Source organism: Berghia stephanieae, chromosome 1 (genome assembly GCF_034508935.2).
Source record: "Berghia stephanieae isolate SIO BIC M18660-M18661 chromosome 1, UCSD_Bste_1.3, whole genome shotgun sequence".
Classification (NCBI taxonomy): domain Eukaryota; kingdom Metazoa; phylum Mollusca; class Gastropoda; order Nudibranchia; family Aeolidiidae; genus Berghia; species Berghia stephanieae.
The window spans coordinates 9,258,046-9,285,545 of NC_088360.1; the positions used below are offsets into that span (position 1 = coordinate 9,258,046).

At 34.9% G+C, this 27,500-nt stretch overlaps 1 protein-coding gene across 2 annotated transcripts in view; it reads left to right on the plus strand.

The window, feature by feature from the left end:
* Positions 1-8,444: 8,444 nt before the first annotated feature.
* The window catches only part of LOC144967468 (uncharacterized), a 97,062-nt gene continuing 78,006 nt past the window's right edge, over positions 8,445-27,500 (plus strand). Inside the window, exons 1-2 of one of the 2 annotated variants that reach the window (XM_078904773.1) lie at positions 8,445-8,667; positions 12,622-12,696. The gene's annotated coding sequence lies outside the window, so the exon portion shown is untranslated. The remainder of the gene's footprint in view (positions 8,668-12,621; positions 12,697-27,500) is intronic. The other variant, XM_078904818.1, reaches the window with a different exon arrangement.

Consider the following 27,500-nt stretch of genomic DNA (forward strand, 5'->3'; position numbering starts at 1 on the left):
GTATGCTCCGGTGTATGGGGTGAATTTTTAATTCAGAAAAGTGAGTGGAGCAGGCACTTATGTTGGTAACAACAAGATATGAAGTGAATAGAAAAGTGCCAGAAGACAATTGTCTATTGTCTTCTGGCACTTTTCTATTCACTTCATATCTTGTTGTTACCAACATAAGTGCCTGCTCCACTCACTTTTCTGAATTAAAAATTCACCCCATACACCGGAGCATACTCAATGTCTCAATCGTTTCTATGTTATATGTTTGTGTTGAGAATATTGGCTATTAAGCTTAACTGCTGGTCAAAATTATTCGCGATGGTGGTGTACGAACGAATCGGCGGTTCAAGAAGTGGGTGAGAGAGGGATCTAGTAATGACTTTGGGTTTGAAACGAATATTTTTGTGTTCGTGGATAGCTCACACGGTAGAGCCACGCTCTCACCTGCCAGGCGGAGTTGTCGTACCAATAAGGTCGCAGGTTCGAACCCCACCACCGCCGCGAAAAATTTTTATTCTCTATTGTCTTCTGGCACTTTTCTATTCACTTCATATCTTGTTGTTACCAACATAAGTGCCTGCTCCACTCACTTTTCTGAATTAAAAATTCACCCCATACACCGGAGCATACTCAATGTCTCAATCGTTTCTATGTTATATGTTTGTGTTGAGAATATTGGCTATTAAGCTTAACTGCTGGTCAAAATTATTCGCGATGGTGGTGTACGAACGAATCGGCGGTCTCAAGAAGTGGGTGAGAGAGGGATCTAGTAATGACTTTGGGTTTGAAACGAATATTTTTGTGTTCGTGGATAGCTCACACGGTAGAGCCACGCTCTCACCTGCCAGGCGGAGTTGTCGTACCAATAAGGTCGCAGGTTCGAACCCCACCACCGCCGCGAAAAATTTTTATTCTCTATTGTCTTCTGGCACTTTTCTATTCACTTCATATCTTGTGTAATTAGTTCCGCTATTCATTCTTAAGAAGGGATGATAATCTCTACAGCCAAGTATATGGGACATAGAACATCATGAGAACAAAACTAATAGTAATCATGATATCAATTAGGAAACAAACAAGAATAAATAAGGTGACTGTTCATAAAATTATGATTATCAGGCCTGCTTCTTATTGTACTTCAAATGTCTTCTGTGTAAATTATACATTATTATTTAAGAAGGAAGTTGAGTATTGGTATATTAGATATTCCTATCACTTTATTGACGACTGGAAAATTAGCCGATTCTATTAAAATGCGGTTCGAAAATAATTCCCCTTTTTTACACATATGCGTTCAAAATATACTTTAATGTAGATAATTTAGTATGCCTTGAGATCAGTAACTTCGATTATTAAAGCATAACTATCACAACACTCACTGACAAAAGAGAAATATCCATTTATATCAATTTTAACATTCGGTGAAATCTGAAACATAAGCACCAAGAAACAATCACAGTTAAATGCAGAATGCAGTTTTGTAACAACAATGCAACGTAAAACATTCAATGATATCCGCTCATGGGACATAGCCTGTCATTTTCCACTGTAAAATATTGAAAGTATTGTAAAGCTACACCTATAACTACTGGCAGAATTTATTGGAATGTGTGAAGAATCACAAATGCGTAAGTAATCGATTTTTTGGGCTCCTTTGAATGTATACTTTACCAAATAACTCAGCTTTTGAGCTAAATGGATATTAATAGCATTTTATTGGTTTACAACGTCATGAAAGGAAAAGACAGCGCACTATCGTTAGATGACGTCTTTGAGCTCTTATACCACTATCAACACATGCGTTGAAGGGATTTCTTCACGTAAAAGGGCGGGTGTTGTCGGTCATTTGTGGAAATATCATATATTATAATAGTAGATGATGATGATCTATCTATCTATTATCTATCTATCTATCAATTACAGTAATGATCATGATAGTAATAGTAATAATAATAATAATAATAATAATAATAATAATAATAATAATAATAATAATAATAATAATAATAATAATAATAATAATAATAATAATAATAATAATAATAATAATAATAATAATAATAATAATAATAATAATAATGATAATAATAATAATAATAATAATAATAATAATATAATAATAATAATAATCACCATCCACATTGATTATTATTATTATTATTATTATTATTATTATTATTATTATTATTATTATTATTATTATTATTATTATTATTATCATTATTATTATTATTAACATTATTAATATTATTATAATTATTATTATTATTATTATTATTATTATTATTACTATTATTATTATTATTATTATTATTATTATTATTATTATTATTATTATTATTATTATTATTATCATTATTATTATTATTATTATTATTATTATTATTATTATTATTATTATTATTATATTATTATTATTATTATTATTTACCAATTAAATGGCAGAAAACGCACGTTGATAGCTTGAAAACAAAACTAGCGGCAATGGTTTAATTATTTTTTTTTAAAACACCATAAACAAAGCCTAACTGTGTCCAACTTAGGGCACCCAACCGTAACATCGAATCAAAAATCTAAGTCTGAAATAATATGAGGAGAAATATTGTGTAGACTAGTACGTAGTTCTATCTGAATTTGCTATTACTATCATCGTTAACACCAGTCTTATGATGTACCAACTATGTTGAAAACTGCGGTATTGTATCCACTACTCAAGAAATCGACCCTCGACAAAGATCAACTTTAGAACTATAGACCTTTGTCTCATCTTACTTTATTGTTAAACATGATCGAAAATGTGGATGGACATCTTATTCATGAACATTTAAAAGATAATAAATTATATTCTATTTTCCATTCTGCCCACAGACCAGGCCACAGCACTGAAAGTTAACGTGTAAATGTGTACACAACGACATCGTTCATTACTTGGTTAAGAAAAAAGTGTTCTTTTACTTCTCGACCTGAGTGCGGCCTTTGATACCATTTATCAACATATTCTTCTCGGCAGATTAAAAAGTGTAGATATATGGAATCGATAGGGCCGTTTTAAATTGGTTTTTATTTTTATCTGAGTGGTAGGGGCAGTTTTTCAGCTTACATCACAAACACGTCTCTGTCATTGTTACTTTATCTTTTGCCGTTCCACAAAAATCAGTCTTAGGGCCTCTTTTATTCACAATGTACACTGCACCTCTGAATTATGTCATTCGCTCTTTTCCTGCTGGTTTTCATTTTTACGCTGATGATACACAACTTTAATTCCCCATTGACTCATGTGATTAGCAGGAAGTTATTCGGAGGTTGGAGTCGTGTATCATTGCCGTTGAAGACTGGATGGCAATTAACAAATTACAATTAAACAATGAAAACTGAAATACTACTTTTAGAAAATAGCTGTTCCGGAAAATGTAATATCGTCTACCGATATTAATATTGTAGATTGTAAAATAAGCCAATCTAGAAACAGTGTCCGAAATCTTGGTGTTTAATTTGATATGCAAACTCATATTTCTAGAATTATCCAAAACTGTAATTTTATCTAAAGAGAATCGTCAGCGTAATATCCATGCTGGATATTGCTAAAACGAAATTATTAGTATCTTCTCTTATACTTAATAGGATAGATTATTGCAACCCTCTTTTATCTGGTTGTCCCAAGTATTCTACCGATAGATTGCAGAAGATACAAACTAAGGCAGCCAGACGTGTTACTCTAAAAATCTCTCGAGAGCTCATTACTTATACTCTACATGACCTTCACTGGCTTCCTGTTCACTATATAATAGAGTACAACATTCTTTTATACGCCTATACATATTTTACTAAAGTAGATCCTTCATACTTACAAGACCTTGTTGAATTCTATACACAGCCGTGTCTCAAGATCATCAGAATCTCTTTTAATGAAAGAAATAAACTGCCTTAATAATTTTCACTACAAAGCTTTTAACTGTGCAGCTCCACGTCTGTGGAACTCTCAGTTGTTAACAAAATCGGTTCCTACTATAGGAACACTTAAGAAGCATCTTAAGACTGAATTATTTTACAGAGTATTTTATGATTAAAGTTTTGCTTTTTTTTTTGGTTTTTATTAAAAACATATGTGCCTGTGGGTGTGCTTGTATGTGTATTTGTGTGTGTGTATATGTTTGAGTTAATTTTAAAGCGCTGCAGAACACTTTTAAGTGTATGCTTAGGCGCTAAAGAAGTATATTGCTGTTATTATTATTATTATTATTATTATTATTATTATTATTATTATTATTATTATTATTATTATTATTATTATTATTATTATTATTATTATGATCATTAACGTATAGTTAGACTGGCTGTACATCAATGATATTCCCAAGCTTATCGCAGTCACCTGGTTTACTCGAGTCACGAAAAAAAAAAAAATTCTACTATGACCCTTATATTTATTTACATTGCTGTACAACTCTCAAGTGATGGCTATCAGTATGTTGTCTTGTGTTGTAAAGAGATCATAATTTATCATAAATAATAACGGCCTTATTACACCACCGTCAGTAACCTCACTTATGTTTTAAATTCTTGATAAAACTGACTACGACTTGATAACAACAACGATCTAATTCAGTCCCCTTTCCAATCCTACAATAAGCATATCGTTTCATGAAAAAGCCTTAAATGGGAAACATGGTCAAAAACGTTGTTAAATGCAATTAAATGGGGAAGAAAAGTCATGACATGAACCCTTTGTGCGGCTATGTGGTCTAGTGGTATGACACTCGCTTTCGGATCGGAAGGTCCTGGGTTCGAGCCTCGCGCTCGGCGCATAGTTGAGTCCTTGGAAAAGACTCTTTACTCACATTCTCTCACCGTACTCAGGTGTAAAATGAGTACCTGGCCGTTAACAGCGTTGTCTTTGTCCGAAAAATTGTAATATCGCCTAACAGGCGTCATGTCCCGTCCTACATGTTAAATCTTGATGTTGACCAGGACCCATTGTAAAGCGCTTTGAGCACATTTAGTGGATATTACGCTATATAAAGCTCTTTTTAAATTTTTTTTTTTTTTTACTATTTTGATTCCTAAATCCTTGGGAGTGTGTATGTAACCAGTCCTTTCGAGTACTAATTATGAATAGGTTACACTAAGGTACCATACCTTTTTCAGTAGCAGGATTTATAAGCAGGTTCTTAGGATTACGGGATGTAAGAGAATGATGATGGATGTACTTTATTGACGACCAGCATATTTAGACTAGAAAATAAAATATCATCAATCTGACACCAGAAGAGGAATTAATTACACAAGGTATCTATCCAGTCCCCCGGAAGAGTGGTCGTACACTTCCAATGAAATAGGAACCAGTATCACACATTTCTTCCCTATTTCATGAACGTATTTTTGCTCATCAATAATTTATTTAGTAATATCGTTCGTAACATGAAATAACTGCGTGAACTAGAACGTAGACTTATGACACTAAATCGGTCTCATGCAACATATTATGAGACTCTAAAGAGGTCCCATGATAGGAAATTTCAGAATAGACTCAAGCATTTTACAAGTTAGAAGTCCGCAAGTAAGGTTAAATGGTAAAGTAATAAGGTATATGATGATGATGATGATGATGATGATGATGATGATGATGATGATGATGATGATGATGATGATGACGACGACGACGACGATGATGATGATGATGATGATGATGATGATGATGATGATGATATGATGATGATGATGATGATGATGATGATGATGATGATGATGATGATGATGATGATAATGATGATGATGATGATAATGATGATGATGATGATGATGATGATGATGATGATGATGATGATGATGATGATGATGATGATGATGATTATGATGATGACGTCGATGATGATGATGATGATGATGATGATGATGATGATGATGATGATGACGACGACGACGATGATGATGATGATGATAATGATGATGATGATGATGATGATGATGATGATGACGTCGATGATGATGATGATGATGATGATGATGATGATGATGATGATGATGATGATGATGATGATAACGATGATGATGATGATGATATTTGCCATGGTGATGAAATGATCACAATAATACCTGTATTGATTTAACGGAGACCTTTAACACATACAAGACGTCAACCAGGCGTGCGAATGCAACAATATGAAATTGATTTATAAATTGTAAAATTGACTTACAGCAATCCCAACACAATAGTATAATGTTATCCCGCTATTACGACAAGGATGTCACTTGACAATTTCGATGTGATTCGGTTTGTAAAGACGTGTTGGTCAATGTAGTCAATATAATTTGATTGTAATTTTGAACTTCCTCTTCTGATTCTTTACATGGTCTCTAAAACAGTATCTTGTATAATGTTGGGAAAATTCAACATGTTTGACATGCTTTATAATTATGTTTTTAAAAAGTAAAAACTCGCTGGAAAAATGATTGGCGATTGAAATTCAAAATAAAAATTGTTAGTAACATCAAACATTTTGACTTTCTCCGAGTTTTCAAGAGTTATGAAATGGTATAATAGGGAGCAAAAGTGTAATGTCAAAGAACTGGTTCCGATCTCATTGGAAGGGTAAAACCACTCTTCGGATGACAGGATACATACCTTGTGTAATTCATTTCCTTATTTCAGAGTGATGTGATCTTACCTTTAAGTCTAAATATGCTGGTCGTCAAGTAAAAGCATTCATCCTCGCTCTTTTACCTCCTGTAATCCTAATAATATGCATATACACTCTCCTACTAAAATATTATGCCACCTTATGATTCAATGTGTAACCTACCATTAGTCCTCCGAAGGGCTGGTTGCATACATTTCTAAGGATTTTGGAACCGGGAAAGTAGAAGGTGTGACGTCACGACTGTCCTGCTCTATTGACACCGTTTTGACGACCTATCTTAGTCTTGTTTCCATGGTTGTAGTAAAGCGCATTGTGAAGCCTATATTTACAAGTACTGTTTTGTAATTCAAATGCAAAAATCAGTTGTAACCACTTGACAGAATATAGAATGAATGAAATTGACACCACCCCCCATCTTTGTTTATATTTTAGATCGCCAGATTGGTCAACTGCTGATGAGAATTTAACCTAAACACAAGGCATTAAGAAAACGTGGACTTGTGATTTTCTTCTCTGTCGTACTCTGAAAAAAACACGTTCTTCAAATATTGATCGATTAAATTACCATGTTTTGTTGTTTTTTTTTGGGGGGGAGGTTTTTTTTTTGTTTTGTTTTTTTTTTAAATCAAAAACTCATTAGATGGGACTTCTTTTCTGACAATTTTAATGTGTTTGTTTTAGAGTACGCAGTACCGGCATATCTCAAAAAAGTCAAAAGCTGTTTTCTTATTGTTCATTTCGCGTTTCGTCAATAATTCAGGAAGTTTGGCAGAAATAATAATTTTTATTTTTCAGTAAATTTTATTTACAAAAACGGATAAGAAATAATTTTAATGATAAAGAATTAATATAATGAAAAAGATGTAAAATTTAAATAAATAGGACAAATAGGAGAATAAAAGAAGGTGCCAATTGGACGTGAAGAGTTGGATCCACATTAAATTATTCTGTTAAAGGCTTTACATAAGCTGGCAACAGCAGCTCAACTATCACATTATGACAAACTACCCAATTTGCAAAACCTTTCTTATGCATATCAACATTTATATACCACATTTCCACCGGTTTACCATGCTAAAAACGCATTACACTGCTTCATTCATTCCCCCCAGTAGGTCATATGGAACCGCATTTCTATTTTATACAAAACCAGTCGCCTAATAGACGTCATCCGTGGGGACTTTCAACCTGTCCCATATGTATGCGCTGTGGACGAGAACCTGAAACCGCGGGGTATCTGGTCGAGCTTTGTGAAGAAATTACCGAGCGGGTTCGCGACTGTACACGAATGCAGCAACGAATTTGCCGCCTACAGAGCATCTAGTTGAACGGTGTGTTGTGACGAGTGCGGTAAGGAATTTGCTGATAAGGTCGATAGCATGTTACGTCATGGTCGATAGTCATAACATAGTAGTGTGAGTACCATTAGAAGCTGCTACCGCCTGGAACACCGTCATAATATTATAGGAGTGTGTGAGACCATTAGAAGTCGCCGTTGCCATATGATACCCAGGCCTCACTCTTTAGGCGTCATCATTTCAATTCAACATAGAATTATCCCATGTTTTCATTTGACCATTAAATCATTTTAAAGCATTTAAACAAACCCGACATAATACCGATTTAGAATGATGGGTCACATTTTAAGCCAACTGGTTGGATTATGGTTTCTTTGAATTTAGTCAACTTTTGTCGGTTATCTTTACAAAAGGATTTTCAAGTCTCGTGTAATGTCGCAACACCTAATCACATTTTAAAGATAATAAATCATCTTTCATATTTCATTTAAACTTCTGTTATATTGTCAGGTCGGTTACACATCCGTGAAATGTTTCGTCTTGTGCCAAATCAAGCGATAATGAGCGTGCACAGTGATTCGTCATTTGTTCTGTAAACAGTAATGGATACTGTAAGAATGCCGGTAACAACAAATCACAAATTATAGTGAAATTGAAAATAAAAACCTGTTTCCCATAGTATGGCCTTGTGATGGAGTAAATTAAGCACAGTGACTTTGACCTAGCATGATAAGCCTATGGTAATAATGTTCTATATAAATGTTCCTGTTCAGTTCATTTATTATCTTATCTATTTACAATTACTGACTAGCTAGAATAATTGTTCATTACTTTTTCATTTTTGTTTGTTATTAGTTTTTTTTTGTTTTTTTTTTTTTGTTTTTTTTTTTGTTGGTTTGGTTTGGTTTTTTCTTTTTTGTATTTGTTACTTCTTTATTCCTTTTTTTTCCTTTTTTTGTTTTGTTTTCCTTTTGGTGAATTTACATCGATATATTTTGTGAGCTGAAATTGAATTGGAGGTTTGGGGCGGGGGGTGGGGGGGTGGAGGGGGCTATTAATACGGTAGAGTTTCAATTCAGACCAAAGCTTCCCATCCTTGACTATATCATATTATATTACAATTTACAGCATCAACATAATTCCGACATAGTACCGTTTTGAGTGCGACTGTGTGGTCTAGTGGTATAACACTCGCTATCGGATCGGGAGGGCGTGGGTTCGAGCCTTGTAAAAGGTATATATGTGTAAAATGAGTACCTGGCCATTAACAGCGTTGTCTCTGTCGGAAAAAAAGTGTAACATCGCCTAACAGGCGTCATGTCTCGCTCTCCATGTTTCGTGTTGCCGTTGATCAGAGAACCTTTATAAAGTGCTTTGAGCAGGTTTCGTGGATATTTCGCTATATAAAAAAAATCTCAAGTGAAAAGCTCAAGTTAGGGTCGGTGGCTCATAAATAAAACAGCTAGAGTAGCTAAATCAGTAAAAACAACTTAAGCCATAAGATTTGTAAAGATTGGTTGAATTAGGGTAAATGGTTCCTGACCAGCTGTTGGCGATCAGCACAGTAAAATAATTATAGTTGAATTAGGTAGTTTGTATTCAGAGAAAGTGTTTCTTTGAAGTCGATTTAAAGTAGATAACGATGGAAGCAACAAAAAAAATTACGGTATCTTTGGTTAGTGGTAGGCCTACTTGTTTGTGACTGTGTGCCCGTGTGGTATGACAGTCGACTTTTGATCTGTATGTCCTCGGCTCGAATACAATGTTGAGTCCTAGGAAAAGCCTCTTTTCTTACATTCTCTCATTGTACTCAGATGTATAATAAGTACCTTTTCAATAACAGTGCTAATTGTGTCTGAAAAGAAAATACATAGCACCTTACACGCATTATGTCTCGCTCTACACGTAGATTGCTATTGTTGATTTGGGGCCCTTTGTAAAGAGCTTGGAGCACATTTATTAATGTGCTATTTATAATTTTTTAAATCAGGTTAGATTTTGATAAAGGGTTTTGTCCACATACGATGACTATGTATAATAAAACAGAAGCACTCATTCAAAGCCATGAGGTCCACGGAGCCGGAGTTTATCCAGGTTTCCATAGAGTGAAACGGACACTAGCAATTGCCTTCTACCCTTTGACTAGAACGCTATTCTATCGCAAAATACTTTCCGCCAGATCTAACTCGTTAAACAGCTGGTTAAGCGGAAAAAGAGGGGGGGGGGGGGCGGTCAACGGGGAATGATCTCGGTCTCTTTGGGTATATAGCTAGTGCTATACCAACAGAGCAATCGGGACCCCCCCCCCCCCCCCCCCCCCCCCCCCCCCCCCCTCACTCCTGTTTAATAATCGGTTCAAAATAATTTATCGTCATATCTTTGTCCTGATAGAAATTGTTATAATCCGAATTGATATTGAACTTTGTTATTTTTAAACATATATTTAATGTGTACACTTAACATTACCTTTAGAAAATAACATTCCGTTTATTGTAACCTTATCCTGCTGTTTTGAAAAAGTTATTGAATGTTACAATATTGAAATTTTCATAAATTATGCATTTCAGACCTTACCGATAGTATAGATTATGTACTGGGATCAAAAATATGTAAATTTGTACAGAAGAAGTACAGCGGTTTCCGCTTGAGTGTCCGGTTATCGGGAAGCAAGTAAAATGGTTATTATACTTTGACAACAAGCCTGTTAATGGTGGAAAAAAACAAGCGTTCAGGCAAAATAAGCTCCGACCAGAGGAGGGGGAGGGGGGGGGGGGGGGGTCAGGCATTCAGGCGGCGAGCAGTGTATTATCGTAATTTGACAGTTACTGTATTCGAAGCTGGAGAGAGGAGATAAAGAAAAGGAAGAAGAAACGGAAGAAGAAGAGGAAGAAGTAGAAGAAGAAGAAGAGGAAGAGGAGGAGGAGGAGGAGGAGGAGGAGGAGGAGGAGGAGGAGGAGGAGGAGGAGAAGGATGAAGATAAAGAAGAGGGAGAAGAAGAGGAGGGGAGGAGGAAAAAGTAGAAGAAGAAGAAGAGGAGGAGGAGGAAGATAAGGAAGAGGAGGAGAAAAAGGAAAAGGAGGAGGTCTAGGAGGAGGAAAAGGAGGAGGACAAACATTCATTATAAAGGATTTATTTGGACGATTTCCTAAAATCCGAAATAAAAAAAACCGTCATTTAACACGATCATCTGCACGCGACATTTGATTAAATTTGCTAAATGTGACCCAACACGACAATATTGTGTTATGGCGAATGAAGAAAATTATTGAGTTTCGTCATAATGATGAATTATAGAGAAATTTAAGAAGTTGTAATTTAAGAAAGAGAAATCATTGTTTTCATTGAAAGCCTTTAAATTCATTTTAACACAAATTTTATAAATTAAGCTCAAAATATAAATCAAAGATTCGGGTTCAACTCCACATAATACCGTTTTGCGACGATTGGTCAATCAACTGAACTTACTCTCTATAGATAGTTCGAAGATGACGTCACTCAGGCCTTTGTTATTGTTTTTGCCATCCGCGTTTGTGAGTAATTCTCACTAAACTGTATTAACCAGACTATAAACGTTCATGGTTACACAGAGTTTGTGTGTTGGTCCGTTATACTTCCGGATGGCAATGTTGTGAACTCCTTGGCCAAGCGCATTCTATCTATAGATAGAATGCGCTTGGCCAAGGAGTTCAAAACATTGCCATCCGGAAGTATAACGGACCAACACACAAACTATGTGTAACCATGAACTTTTATAGTCTGGTTAATACAGTTTAGTGAGAACAACTCACAAACGCGGATGGCAAAAACAATAACAAAGGCCTGAGTGACGTCATCTGCATACTATCTATAGTATCATTTAATGGACTGACTATTTCAGTGTTATGAGTGATTTTTTATTCTGATTTACATTGTTGTGTTTCACGCGATTGTAATGATTCTACCCGTCGACAACGTGATGTAAGAGTGATTTCCCTTGGCCACATTTATTGACATGGTATGATGGTGTAATGGCCTCCGGTGTGATGGCGATGTCTGGCCTGTTCCACACTACCGTGCTCTGGAAAAACACATATTTAGAAATTTGGCCAGAAAACTCGTCCTTCAAAACTCGATCGATTGAAATGACCCTCGTCCTAGCAAAAACTTTAAAACCTGGAACTTCAAATGACTCTCGTCCTAGCAAAAACTTTAAAACCTGGGACTTCGCTGAGGTCCCAGGTTTGAAAGTTTCTACTAAGACGGGGCTCATTTAAATCGAACGATATTTGAAGGACGAGTTTTCTGGCCAAATTTCTAAATATTTGTTTTTCCAGAGCACGGCACCACAGACTATTCTATAAATATAAATGGATTATGTTATTTTAGTTTTACTTAGCGTCCAGAAATTGATGGAAAAAACTAATGGAAAGCAAGGATAAATGAATAGGTACTGAATATAAATGAAAATAGACAATTTCTATAATGAAATCAAATGATGAATAAACATGTCTACAGAATAAGTGAGTTATTAATTGTTTGAGGATTTCCTCAAAATGAAGTAATGGCCAGATGTTTAATTGTGAATAAAAATACAAACCATGCTAGCCTGGGCGTATCCAAATTAGGACCCAAGCTTCAAACAATAGAAATAAAATATACCTTTAGCTAACTTTAAAAAAGAAATAATAATATACAATTTGTATTATTGTTTTTAGAAAATTCCAGACGTGTTCGCAATGGCTGCACGAGATTTCGAGTGCGCGTTGGGAACAAAGTTTGAATTCTAAAAGGTAAGTGTCTATGAAATGTTTTCTTCTATCCCATCAGTATATTCTAATTTCCTTATATCTAAGTAAATACATTTTCAAAAGTCGTAAAATGATACTCTTTTTTAAAACTCAAATTTTAGTGAAATTGAACGCTTGATGATCTGACGTCACAAATTATAATTATTTTAATAATAATAATAATAATAATAATAATAATAATAATAATAATAATAATAATAATAATAATAATAATAATAATAATAATAATAATAATAATAATAGATCTTTATTGTCCATAAATATGGCAATTTGTCATTTAGTTACACTTGTTACACTTAAACTTGACATAATTACGCGTTAATGGAGAGGATTACAATAATGTCCAGTTCATGGTTTTTTCTGTAAACATTGATGAATATTGATAAAGACCAGAGAATCCAATGTGTGACCATTATAAACATAAATACTAGTGCGGGGCGGTCCTTGGCAAGCTTAAGGACCACGGTCCTACGGTCCTTGGGAAATGAAGACCGCAAGGACCGGTCCTAGGACCGGTCCTTTTCGACATTGAACATTCCTGAGAGACTGTTGGAAATTCGAACCGGTTTGACCTTTGAGAGCGTGGGATCGTTCATTCTTGAACCGTTAAAGACCGCTACACGATGAAAACCGTGGCCTACAGGAGTAAAACACACGGAGTAGTCACACTCATTTCAAATTGTAACCTAATTAGAGAAGAGGGGTGATGCCTTCTTTATTTGCTCACCGTACTTCATTGTTACTTCGATAATTTAATAAAATTTGAAATTTATCCCCATTAACGGAGATAATGGCATCGCCCAAGGCGTTGATCGAGTTGTTCGTGGCGTTGATACACACACGCAACTCCTACCCCCCCCCCCCCCCCCCCCCCCCACACACACACATTAGAGGGCAGCGAGCATTGAAGAGTAAGAGAGAGAGACGTGAAGTTATAATAAGAGGGGGTGGATGAGGTGATAAGAGGGGTCGATGGTGACTTTTCGCCAGATCTAACAAACTCAGCTACCCATTCATTGCTGAGTAGACAGGAATTCAGAAAAAAATCGACTGCACCCGGGATCGATCTCTGGCCCTTTGCGTATAAAGAGAGTGCTCTATCAACTGAGCTATCGGGGTCCCCAATTATTCTATTGGACTTTTTTAAAATTCAGACGTTATAACTGGGTTTTTTGGAAGGAAGAAACTAATGAAACTCATATTATTTGATTAGTAAAACCACCAAACGAAATTTTAATATTATTGTATTATTTTAAATGACAACACTGCGATAGAAAGGAGTGGTGACAAGAGATGGACAAAAGAAAACAAAAAATCGGATTTGCTACTTGCTAGGTTCGACACACACACACACACACACACACACACACAAACACACACATCTTTTGTAGTCACATACATTTCAAACAATAACCCATTAGAGAAGAGGGGTCATGCCTTCACCATAGATCATTGTCATTGCGATCATTATGGTGTAGTAAATTTTGAAATTTACCCCGTATAATGGAATCGTCCAAGGCGTGCGCCTCCTGTTCCCCCCATCTCACACACGAAAGGGCGGTTTGCGGAGTGGAGGTTGGTGGTCGTCTGCCTGTATGGTCGTCTGTGTCGTTTAGTGTATGGCAAAGGGGGGTGGGTGCGATTAATTAAGTGGGATGGGTGGTGATTGGTGGAAGATAGGCAACCGAAGCAACGAATCGCTGGGGAAGTAGTAGGCTATGGCGCGAGACCGTAGGACCGTGGTCCTTGCAAGGACCGCCCCGCACTAGTTGAAAGGTGATAAGAAGTGAGGACCGCCGCCGATCTTCCCCTCTGGGACCGGTCTTCGGTTCACAGCTAAAAGACCGTCGGACCGCGGTCCAGACCGGTCTTCAGCGCGGCACTAATAAATACTCATTGATACAAAACCAAAGTATCCGATGTGGATCGTATCTGCACTGCTGGCATGGGTTTAGATTAAAAGAATGTGTGAACTTAACTTTGTTTTATGCAGCAATATTATAATTCGAGTCAAAGCCTCTTACAAATCATTAATAACTTAGGTTGTATAGTCTGTGTTACAAATTTAAACCATTGTCAAACAGGAAGACACCGTAAAAAAAACATCCCTATTTAATAACAATTAGAAGATTATCATTGTCCTAGGATCTTTTCAGCGTGCCTCGGCTGTACGGTCTTTGCTTCGTACCCGAAAGGTACCGAATTCGATCACCCGCCTCTGCGCTGTGTAGCCCGGAGCAAGTCACCCCCGCCCTAGCTTAATTTGCGGCGCTGCACTGTGGCTGATGCCTGGGTTATTCCCGTCTTCCCTTGGAACAGAACCTAGTGACAAATTTCCCCTATGGGACAAGTGATCGGAATTTTATTTTCTTTTTTCCTAAACGTTATGATACACTAATAACACAATAATTATAAAACAAACGATAGTACCCATACTGCCAACATTTATAAATAGGCCTAAGTTAGAATAAAATTATTCTGGTTTTAAGACTTTCACGACCACTTCTGAAGGTCATATAATCGAGGTCATATAATCGGTTGCAAAGAGAGATGATTAAATTGTAAAACATGCTACGATCAAAAGGAAAACAAGAAAAAGGAAATTAAACTTGTATCAAAAATAAAATAATGGGATCTCTAGCGTAATCTATCCATGTGCAGTTAAAGTGCATTGGATTAAAATAATAAAACACATTCATTATTTGATAGAGGCAATCTAAAATTACTTAACATAAAACATTTTCTCTACAAACCATCCAAACAAAAGACACAAGGCAGAGTCCGGGAAAACCCAAATTTTTTTGGCCGGAAATGTCGTCATTTTTCCTTTCTAATTTTGTGTTTTTATTAAAATTACGAAGAAACCAAATATTCTTTAATCATGTAGATAATTACCACTCCCTGCATTTTGTCGTTGACAAACAACAATGCAAATTTGAGCGTTCTTGGTTTCTTAGTTTACAGTGTTTGAGGCTTAGCTCCATTATAAGATGCAGTAGCTCAGAATTGCATCGTCAAGAAAAGTGAGTTGTTTTTCACTCATTTAATATGCTCAGAATTGTTAATCTGATTTATAGAGCACTGTCTGAACTGCAGGACACCCATCAATAATTATATACACACACACACACACACACACACACGCACATGTATATATATATATATATATATATATATATATATATATGTATATATATATGTATATATATGTATATATATATATATATATATAGATATATATATATATTTATATATATATATATATATATATATATATATATATATATATATATATATATATATATATGATTGAACGGCTAAAGTGGCTACCTTTGAGAAAAGGGAGATCAAATGACAAACTTACTTTTATCAACGGATTACAAGGGACGACCAGGGTACTATCAAAACACCTTCAAAGAAACAAGCTGTCTAATCAGTGGGCACACACACACACACACACACACACACACACACACACACACACACACATACCCTTTCCCCTAAGCTTGGGGCACTTTTCTTTTAATACTGGCTTGAAGTCTAGTTTTTCTGCTTTAAACTCTTCTGCTGATAAAAGATAGTAAAGTCCTTAATATCACAATATTTAGTTGTTATACTCCCGCAATCACATTCAATCAAGTAGCTTGACTCCTTCTATTTAACCATAAGGTTCTGGAGCGACTTTTAAGCAATCAAATACAATAATTTTGTGAATCACTAAAGAATGTTTCGGCTACTAAAGCTACAATTGTAATGGAGGATAAACTTATTGTAGTAAAGAGAAAAAACTAAACCAGAAATTCTTACACTGGTTAGAAATATTTCATAGATAAACAAACTCATTGTATCGTAACAAGAAGAAAAAGAAACTTTGCCTAGAACGAAAAAGTTAACGAAATCGTATGTGTAACTCACTCGCTTATGTTAGGATTTAAAATAAAAGAAGAAATAAGGAGACACAACACAGCCATAATAAGATATATTATGCCCCTTGCGTCGTCTGCCATTAAACTTCAGGAAGCTCCAGTTGATAGTAGTTTCCGGTTCTCTAATCGAAGCAAGAACAGCAATGTTGAGATACACGATTTCCAATGAGGGTAGAAGGTAAAATCTGCTGTAGGTGAGCTCCGTGGTGAAGAACGTAAACCGTGCAATAGCAACAGTCATCCTAAAATTCTTTGATTTGTACATACTTGTTTTATTGTTGCTTGTTTCTTTGGTTTTACATCCTCCTGAAAAAGTTTAAATCCACCAGTCTGAAAACTTTCTTGAAATGAGAACTTGACCTTATCATGACTTACACGATTGGTCGTACATGCTTTTGTGTTATCTCCTTAGCTCGTCGTTTGTTACCTACAATTCTAACCAAAAGGCAAAAATCCTTAACGAAACATACAAACACCAACGGAAGCAAGCATAGGACGGTTGTGTATAGCTGAAATATTCTCTAACGACTGTTGCGAAAGGCATATGCGATCCCGCTGTGCAACGCTATACATATTGACCATGCCGTGCCATAAGCCATGCAGAACATAACATGATAGTCCAAGTTAATCATTTCCATACCCAAGACAAAGCAACAAGTGGCTATACAGGAAGACACCAGACTAGATAAGAAACGAAGCACGATCAAAGAATGGATATCTGGGCTATTTCAACCGCACTTTCAAGAATTATTGAAAGAAAGATAATGATCTCTATCGCCCATGCTTGCCAGCAAAACATTGACGATGATTGCTCCCAAAATTGCCATGGGTGGTAACAGTCTGCACCTTTTGAGATATGCCCTGAATGTCGCAAACCAAATACAGTTCTGTAATTTAAAAATGCTCTTCCCACCGCCATTGTCATATCCGTTTGTACAATGAATATTCTTGAAGGTTTTCAAAGTTCCTTATGTATTTTTCATGATTTCTATTTCACAGCTTTTGTTGTACGAGACATGGTAGCTTCCTAGATCGGTGTGAATTCGTGGATAGTCTATTAACAAAATTGTCTCATTAACGTTGACACATCCAAAAACATGTTCCAAGGCTGTAAAAGACATTGGTGAGAGTGTAAGAGTCTTCTAAATATAGATTTCAAAGAAACCAGGCACATCCTATGTATGATAGACATATGTTGAATTATCCTTTGTGATAACCAAATCTCTTTTAAATGAAGCCCAAGTGTGTTTAAGACGCAGTTAACGTTTAACATTACTAAATGATAACTTAACATGTGAGAGGCCAACAAAAATGTCTACCCAACAACCATTTCTATATATTATTTTATATGGATTGATAATCATATTTTTTATACACCAATCATTCTAGCATTTTAATTAGCCCCTCCCACACTAAGACAGCGCATAGTTATGTACATACTGTAACAAAACATACATATAAAAACATATTTAATGTTGAAAAACTCCAAATGCATCTGATATATTATGAGCAGTATTGTTTGGACAAACTGGTATCGCCTGGTGGGTCCATTGCCTCGACAACATCTTCAAAACTATTGGGTTGTTTCGTGATTCGCTAGCCTTCCTGAATGTCCCCACAACCAACATCATCTACAAGATCTGTCTGAAATTCCATTTAATCTTTTATGGGAAGTGAATCTGTCAGTGAATGAAATATGACGTTAAGACCATGATTTATAATTGAGAATACGTGACGTGACCTTAAAATTGTATATAATTTGGTTAGGTTTGCTTTCCATTCTTGTCACATTGCAAGCAAGAAATACGTTGATTGAACAGAAATTTGCGGTTGCCCTCAAACGTTGCCATTTTTGAATTTGCAAATTTATAAATTTAAAAAACCCACACTTTTCGTTCATGCGCATTGTCCTTATGAATCCTAAATTCGTTCCTGCTCACTTCATTGACCGTCCAGCTATTTAAAAGTTTGCGATTGTTTATACTGCCTCGACGTGTTCGTAAGGGAAAGCATTAAATCACAAGCAAGGGCATTTTGAATAAAGCACTTAAACTACCGATATAACGTAGGGGGATATTAGTGCGATTGTGATTAATATCACCCAAGCTGTTCACCGACATTAATCAATTTCCAACGTCCCCAGATTTTGGATATCAACAGGACGCTATTTTTACGAAGTGGTTATTCAGTATCAGATACTGAATAGTGTAAAACCACTATTCAGTATCCATAAGGAACTCTTTTTTATAGAGAGAGTGAAAAGTGAGACAACCTCGGTTGCAATGTACACAAACTGCTGTCCTACTTCCAGATTGAATATGTGCAGTCACTGACAAGCCCGATTTGTTCGTAACATAAGTTGTCAAAATATTTTGATTGTTATTTTTAAATTTATGCCATTGTGCAATTGACATCTAATTTAAAATATCAAAATATGAGTGGCATTCAAATAAAAATTTTAATGTCTCAATAGACATGATTAAATGTCTCCAGAACTGTAATGAATCTGTTGCTTGGTGGTTAAGCTGTTTGACTCTGAACTCAAAGGTAAAGGGTTCAATTCCCCCAAAGGGGTAATTTTTTTTTTAATCCATATTTTTAAATTCCGTCTGTCTATTACTGTTTTTTTTTCTTTTATTTTAATCATTTCATTTACTTGTAATTCTAATAATAATAATAATAATAATAATAATAATAATAATAATAATAATAATAATAATATAAATAAATAAATGAGGATGATAACGACAATGATAACTTTTTAAAAATAGGTAAATAAATAACTATATAAATAAGTTAAAAAATGATGAATAATGAATTTAACAAATGAATACATTCAATAACTGATAAATTGAAAATAAAGGAATAATGTAATAAATAAAGCTTACAAACTTTAAACCTGTTTTAAAACTATCTTGGCTATATTATTACATCTCCGAAATTCTTTTTGAAATGTTTAAATAGATACTGAATATCAGACTACAATTGACATCTATGTACTGAATACACGTGGTGTTTTTTTGTTTTTTTTTGCGAAACCTGCCGAAACCCGACAAAGTTATGGGAAGTAGGCAACAGTAGGGAGTGAACCTGAAACTCAGGGAAGTGTACACTAGTGGGGAGTAAACCTAAGACTATGGTTTTCGGCGGGTTTTGGCGGCTTTCGTAAAAAAGTAATTGCCTCATTCTCGTCTGATAACCAACTCCCATAGTCCAGCTTCATTTCCCACTGGTATACATCTCCCATAGTCCCAGGTTCATTTTCCACTGATATCCTCCTCTCATAGTTCGAGGTTCACTCCCCATTGGTGTATACTTCCCTGAATCTCAGGTTCAATCCCCACTGTTACCTACTAACCATATTATTTTTTTTAGGATATTGCCAGGTTTCGTCGGGTTTCGTAAAAAAGAATTGCTTTTATATGAAACTCACTGAAACCCACCGAAAACAGTAGTCTCAGGTTCACTCCCCACTGGTGTACACTTCCTTGAATCTCAGGTTCACTCCCCACTGTTGCCTACTTCCCAAAATTTTTTCGGGTTTCGTCGAGTTTCGGAAAAAAACACCGTAATATACTGAATAGTGCAAACCACTATTCAGTATCAGAGATACTGAATAGTACAAAACCACTATTCAGTATCAGATACTGAATAGTAAAAAAAACCACTATTCAGTATCAGATACTGAATAGTGCTAGCCCTATTTTTTCTTTGTTTTAGCCGAGTCGTTGACGTAAATACGTTGCAAGATTTCAGAATTGATTCAGATCAGTGGTACTAATGCAAACTATGGCAGATAACCATAAAACGAGTCCAATTCATTACAAAATGTTGTTAACAAACGAGAAAAACAGGCAATTAATTGATAGAAAAATAGAAAATAAAACAATAAAGAATAAATCACAAAACGAAAGATGAGTATATTTTATTTTATTTATTTATTTATTTATTATTCATTTCTTTATTTATTAAAACATAAGAATTGACAAGTCTGCTAGAGGACTGAGATAATATGACCCGAGTCACCTTGCTTCTTTTCGTCTGATTGTTCTAAGACGGGATAAAGATCAAGCCAAGCAGCGATTAACTTGCTTGATTGTGATTTTTGAGCTGTGTATCACCAATTCGATCAGTGATCAACATGCGGCCAAGTTTCTTGATCACACGCATGATCAAGAGTCATGATAATGATCAAATAACTTTACAGAAACGATATGAAATACAGTCTGCCCTGTCTATAGCGACCACCCAATATAAAAGGACAAAGTGGTCGTTATATACAGGTGGTTGTTATGTACTGGTCCTTACGGAATGGAGGTGGGGCGTGTAAATTCAGTTGCATAATCATGGACATTCCTGGTCAGTCTGTATTTTTATAATTATTATTATTATTATTATTATTATTATTATTATTATTATTATTATTATTATTATTATTATTATTATTATTATCATGGTCATCATCATCATCATCATCATCATCATCATCATCATCATCATCATCATCATCATCATCATCATTACAATCATCATCATCAGCATCATTACTGCTATTTTCATCAATCTTGAATTATGATCAAACTCAATTCCATTGACTAACTATTTAGATCATCACAAGTTGGAAATATACATATCAGATTTATGCTTAGGTGATAAAAGCTTCCTTTTAATTTCAAGTTGGGAAAAATCATAGTTTTAGCAAATTGATGTGAGAAGCGGTCATCAAACGCTCTGCTTTCCTGTACCTTCTAGTGTTATATTCTTTCTGTGACAGAAAAAAGGGATTGATCTTCACCTAATGGAGCAGTCAGCTTTGCTGGGCCAATAAAATTGCAGACGGTCTCAATAGACCGTTGATTTAAAAAAACCAACAAATCTTTAGCCTTTGGGAAATAAATAACATTAGATTCACTTGGGGCTTCTCGTTTGATCTCCACTGACCCGTACATTATAGATTTACTTGGTATTAATTCATGAGACATCAAAATCTTCAAACTTTGATATTCTGTGTTATCCTTACGGATTAAAGGGACTGCTGGTTGTTGGTGATTAAAGCTCAAATTATGCAAGCTATAGAGATTTTGAAATCGTCTAATTTCTTGGTTTATGTCTGGATTTAATTTTTGACGTTATGCGTTTAAATATAATACTCACGCTAGATCAACCGTACTCGACGTGCAGTCATGTAATCGTTGATCATACTGATACACAAACCTTAAAAAATAATTGATCAAAATTAATGAGAACTTTTTATTAAACGTATTAAACGTGGGGGGGGGCGAAGTGGCCGAGTGGTTAAGGCATTGCACTGTGACACAGAAGGACCCGGGTTCGAGCCCCACTTCAGGCACTTTCGTTTTTTTTCCTTGAACAAGATTATTTACCCCAAATTTGCTCACTTGGACAACATGGGTGATTCTTGTTGACATCAGACATCTTGTTTGATGAGTTATCTATATTCCTAGGCGACAAAATCTTATGATATCGTGGCGAAAAAGGCATAATTTTTTGAATTATTATTAAACAGCCGATCTAAATAAAAAAAAACAAAGAGCTGTGACGTCAGCTTCATTCAGTATGTAGCTATAAGGATAATCTACTTCGTGTCAGTGCCGAAAGACCTGAAATAATAATCCAAAATGTCGACCTGCCCATACCTGCACTTGGATAAAAGGATGATAAGAATATTCACATGCGCGACATAAGAAGATTCTGAGATAAATTTATTCATAAGTATGAGAATTTCCCACGATTACTGTCACCCTTACGGCCGCTGAAACCGCTTAACATTGCTTGACTTTTGTTTTAAGTCTAGGACCGTACCGCTGAGCCACATAATTACACACATTTAAATTTGTCTTTAAAATTACGGATATTAGTGAGTCTAATAATTAGTCTTACCCCTCTCAAAGTTCTTGAATAGTCTTGGGATTTTCTGATAGCGACCCGCACTACCGGAGGGCATGGAGGAGGGCAAAAGAGGCAGAGGAAGACCACAAAGAAGATGGCAACAGGATATACAGGAATGGCTCAACAACGGCGTGACGGAATGTGGCAGATGGGCACAAGACAGAGACTTCTTCCGAAGGACTGTGTGGGAGGCTACGTCCAAGTGATATGCCACAGAGAGAGAGAGAGAGAGAGAGAGAGAGAGAGAGAGACCCGCACTTATTTGCAGGTCTGATAATAGGCACATTGTTGTCATGGAAACCTCAACAACAACAAAATGACGCAAAATATCATCCATTAAAACAATGACAAACTAGGCCCATATGTGGCTTCGTATGTCAGACCCACAGATTAGTGACAGAGAATGACACTTGTTTTACCTTATCATTTAAGTGGAGACTCTCGGGCTCTTTATAATGATCACATGACTCCGGTGTTATGAAGAGGCCCTCATAGCTCTCTGCCGTATTTTGAAAGATAAAAACATTTTTTTGTACTTTGGTCAGAAGATCATTCGATAAAAATAACCTTTATCTTGCCAAAAACTCTATAATAATGAAACTCTTAATTCCAGGTTTGAGAACTTTTGACAAGAAGAGGATCATTATAATATTATTCATTCGACATTTGCAGACAGAGTTTTCTGGCAAATCTTTGAAACATTCGTTTTTAAACCACAGCTGCTCTAGTGTGCTTAAAAACAAGGTCTAGACAGTCTATATTGGTTTCATCACATAACATGAATATATGAATGATATTTATTACAGTTGTAAAGCAGTAATGACAAATTATGTTTGCCACATCTTACTTGATGACGGTTCAAAGACTGAAACAGTTTGTCGTTAAAGACTAAAAATCTTTAATTTTTTTGGTCAAATATAATAAAACTTTGAATAACATGTAATTTTCATCAAAGAAATTATCTTTTGAAATCTTTTACACGTCGAGGATCAATTAAGTCACTTTATCTTTAAAATAGCATTGATAGTGGTTGATGATAATGACGATAAGCAGATAATGATAATAATAATTTTAATGATAATGATGATGATGATTATAATAGTAATAGTATTGATAATAATATCAATAAAAATCAATAATAGTAATAATAATAATAATAATAATAATAATAATAATAATAATAATAATAATAATAATAATAATAATAATAATAATAATAATAATAATAATAATAATAATAATAATATAATGATAAGAATAATAATAATAATAATAATAATAATAATAATAATAATAATAATAATAATAATAATAAAAATGATGATGATGATGATGATGATGATGATGATGATGATGATGATGATGATGATGATGATGATGATGTTAAATCTGATAATATTATTAATAATAATAATGACAATAATAATAATAATAATAATAATAATAATAATAATAATAATAATAATAATAATAATAATAATAATAATAATAAAAATAATAATAATAATAATAATAATAATAATAATAATAATAATAATAATAATAATAATTATTATTATTATTATTATTATTATTATTATTACTATTATTATAATAATCATAATGATGATAATAATAATAATAATAATAATAATAATAATAATAATAATAATAATAATAATAATAATAATAATAATAATAATAATAATAATAATAATAATACCATATATGTTTATACGCTGCATCTCCGGAAATGTAAGACATTATGAGCTTAATACACAGAGCAAATAGAAATACACTCGCCAAAATAAAATTTAAAAATATAGAAAACCTAACAAAACAAACAGTCAATCGAATCTTGAGTCTCAACAGATACGGTTAAAGCTGACCAAGAAGCTTTTCAAGAAGGCGTATTGTCTTTGTGTAAGCTACAGATTAGCACAATCAAGTTAATCAAATTATGTAACAAACATTTTATCACGTCTCATAATGATTAAAAAGGAGATAGCCTGCTTTAGCTGCTCAAATAAGATTTTAACTGAGAATTTTATAATAATTAGTTAAAGAAGGAAGTATACAATAATATAAGCTGAATTAGACCCAAGCCGTGCCTGGGTCATTTTTCGACCCCCCCCCCCCCTTGTCCACAAGGTAGCTTTGTGCGGCTATGTGGTCTTGTGGTATGTCACACCCTTTTGGATCGGAATGTCATGGGTTCGAGCCTCACTCGATGTATAGTTGAGTCCCTAGAAAAGGCTTTTTACCCACATTCTCTCAATATACTCGAGTGTAAAATGAGTACCTGACCGTTAACAGCGTTGTCTGTCACGGCTCGTTCTACATGTTACGTGTTGTTGTTGGCCAGGGACCTCTTGTAAAGCGCTTTGAGCACACTTAGTGGATATTCTGCTTATAAAAGATCCATTAAAAAATTAGTGGGAATGATCTTTGCAATAGACTAGTCTAGCCAAAAGGTTACCAAGCAATTGCTGCTTTAAAATTTATGTTTATAAATTGGGACACGCCTCAACTAAGCGGTCATCTGCTTAGTTGTAGGTGATTTATAGGTTTTTGTAATTCAGAACAATTGTTTTTGGAAATATTTTACTTCACCATATACCATCAACAAAACCGAAGGGAACTGAAGCGTGAAGGAATTATTATGATTTTGCTTGAGGCTTATATAATATAGAAGAAAAAAAAATTGTGACGCATCAATCAAGAATTTGAGAGTAAATCCTATGATAGTAGACATTGACGTAGATCATAACAGTGTAAACCGTCTGAACTGAGTTACCCAGACAGGATATTCCGGCAAGCGGGTTATCAATTAAATAAAAGGGGTATGCGACAACCAAAACCTTGTAATTTGCAAAGCGATGGGTTGCTCAGACAAAAGATCAATAGTAAATAACGAATGAAAGATGGATGGTTGAACCGGTAAACGATATGTTAGATTTCCTGAAAATTACTCATACTCGATATCTGCCAATACTTTGAAGTACAGTCAAATCTTCCTAAGCGACCACCTCTACATACCGACCATCTGTCAAAAGCGACTTCGACCACTAAATAATAATGATAATAATAATAATTATGTTAGGACCCTATACCAAACAGGTAAAGTAGCAGAAGTCCAGCGCGACATGTTGAACTACAAGATTGATTTTCTGAGCATATCAAAGGCAAAATGAACAGGAGCTGGGAAGCTCCGACTCTCCAATGGTGACTTTATCTTTTGGTTAGGCCGAAAGGATGACCAACACAGGGAAGGTGTTGCCCTCTTGATAGCCAAGCAAAACAATAAATCACTGTTAGAATCAAAACCTATAAATGAAAGAATTGTATACACTAGACACAGCTTACAATACACCAAACTCTCAATCTTCACAGGCACCACAGAGGATGCAGATGAAGAAAACAAGAAAGAATTCTATGATATTTTAAGAATGGCTTTTGAAAATATACCAAGACATGAGATACTCATGATTGGAGACCTAAACGCAAGAGTCGGCAATAACGTTGAAGAAGAAATCAAATCAGTTGGAAAGAAACGCATAGGGTAATGAACGACAGCGAAGTAGACTAACATAAAGTTGTGACAAACACAACCTCATTATCGGTATAACTTTCTTCCCACATAAGAACATTCATTGGAAATCACCAGACGGAAAAACAGAAAGTCAGATAGACCACACAATGATCAACAAAAGATGGAAAAGTTGATTAAATGGTGTCAGAGTCAGGCCATTGGCAGACATTGGAAGTGATAATCATCTGGTCACAGGCAAAATCTCTATGAAATTGAGGAAAATAAATATTGTAGAACAGAAGAAGAAACGTTTTAACACAAACTGAAAATCCCAGATTTCCAAAATCAGTTCAATATCTCAGTACAAAATAAATTCAGTGGAATAAAAGATATTCCAAGCATGACAATCCAAGATTTCAACCACGTCATGCAGGAAACCGTTACTGAACATTTAGGACACAATAAATTCAATACAAAGAATTGGATATCATCAAGGTCATGAGAGCTCATTAACCAAAGAAAACCAATCAAACTAAATCTATTGAATGCTAAATCTTCTCGACTGAAAGAAAAGCTATCCAGTGGATACTCATTGAAGGAAAAAATGTTTTTAAAATCCACAAGGAAAGACAAGAGAGAGTATGCAGAAAAATTAGGAACTGAATCAGAAAATGCAGCTGTAAGACAAGACTCACAACACTATACAAAATCACAAAATGTTCTCGGGAAACAGAAGTTTTGGTTAAGAGAAACCATTAAAATCCTATGATGGAAGTGTCATCACAGACGAAAAGCAGAAAATTGTAAACGGTGGAGACAATATTATTTCTCAAACATTTTGAGCAGATCAGACCCATCTTCTTGTACAAATATTCCAGAAGCAGAAACGGACATAGAGGTTAATCTCGGCCCAATCACAGAGAATGAGGTGCATGAGGCAATATACCAACAATCAGTGTGGAAATGCTTTAATCAAGCCCCCAAGAAATAACAAAAAATTTCAGAAATTTTTCACCAACATATGGGAACAGGAAGAAATACCAGAGGATAAAAATAGAATGCAAACCAAATAAAATGGAAGGACGGATAACATAAGTGAGCGCATATTATACCGGTATCCATCGACTTGCACTTATTGCATTCTATTTATATCCACTACAACACCATATAAAGAGCCAAATCGTGACCAATCGACTTTAACCGGAAGCGGGCGCGTTGAGGACGTGATAACGATGGTGGCTGGCGATCGGTGTCCTATGTAGATAGCCCATGGTTGCCAAAGGGCAAAAGACGAAGAATCGATGTTTTTATTACATTGTAAGTAATCAAATATGAAATAACATTTTGGTCATTTTGCTGCCCGGGGTAAAAAAAAGTCGTCGAATAAAAATGAGTTTGAGTTTAGTTCTTTTCTATAAATATATTGACAGTAATTTATA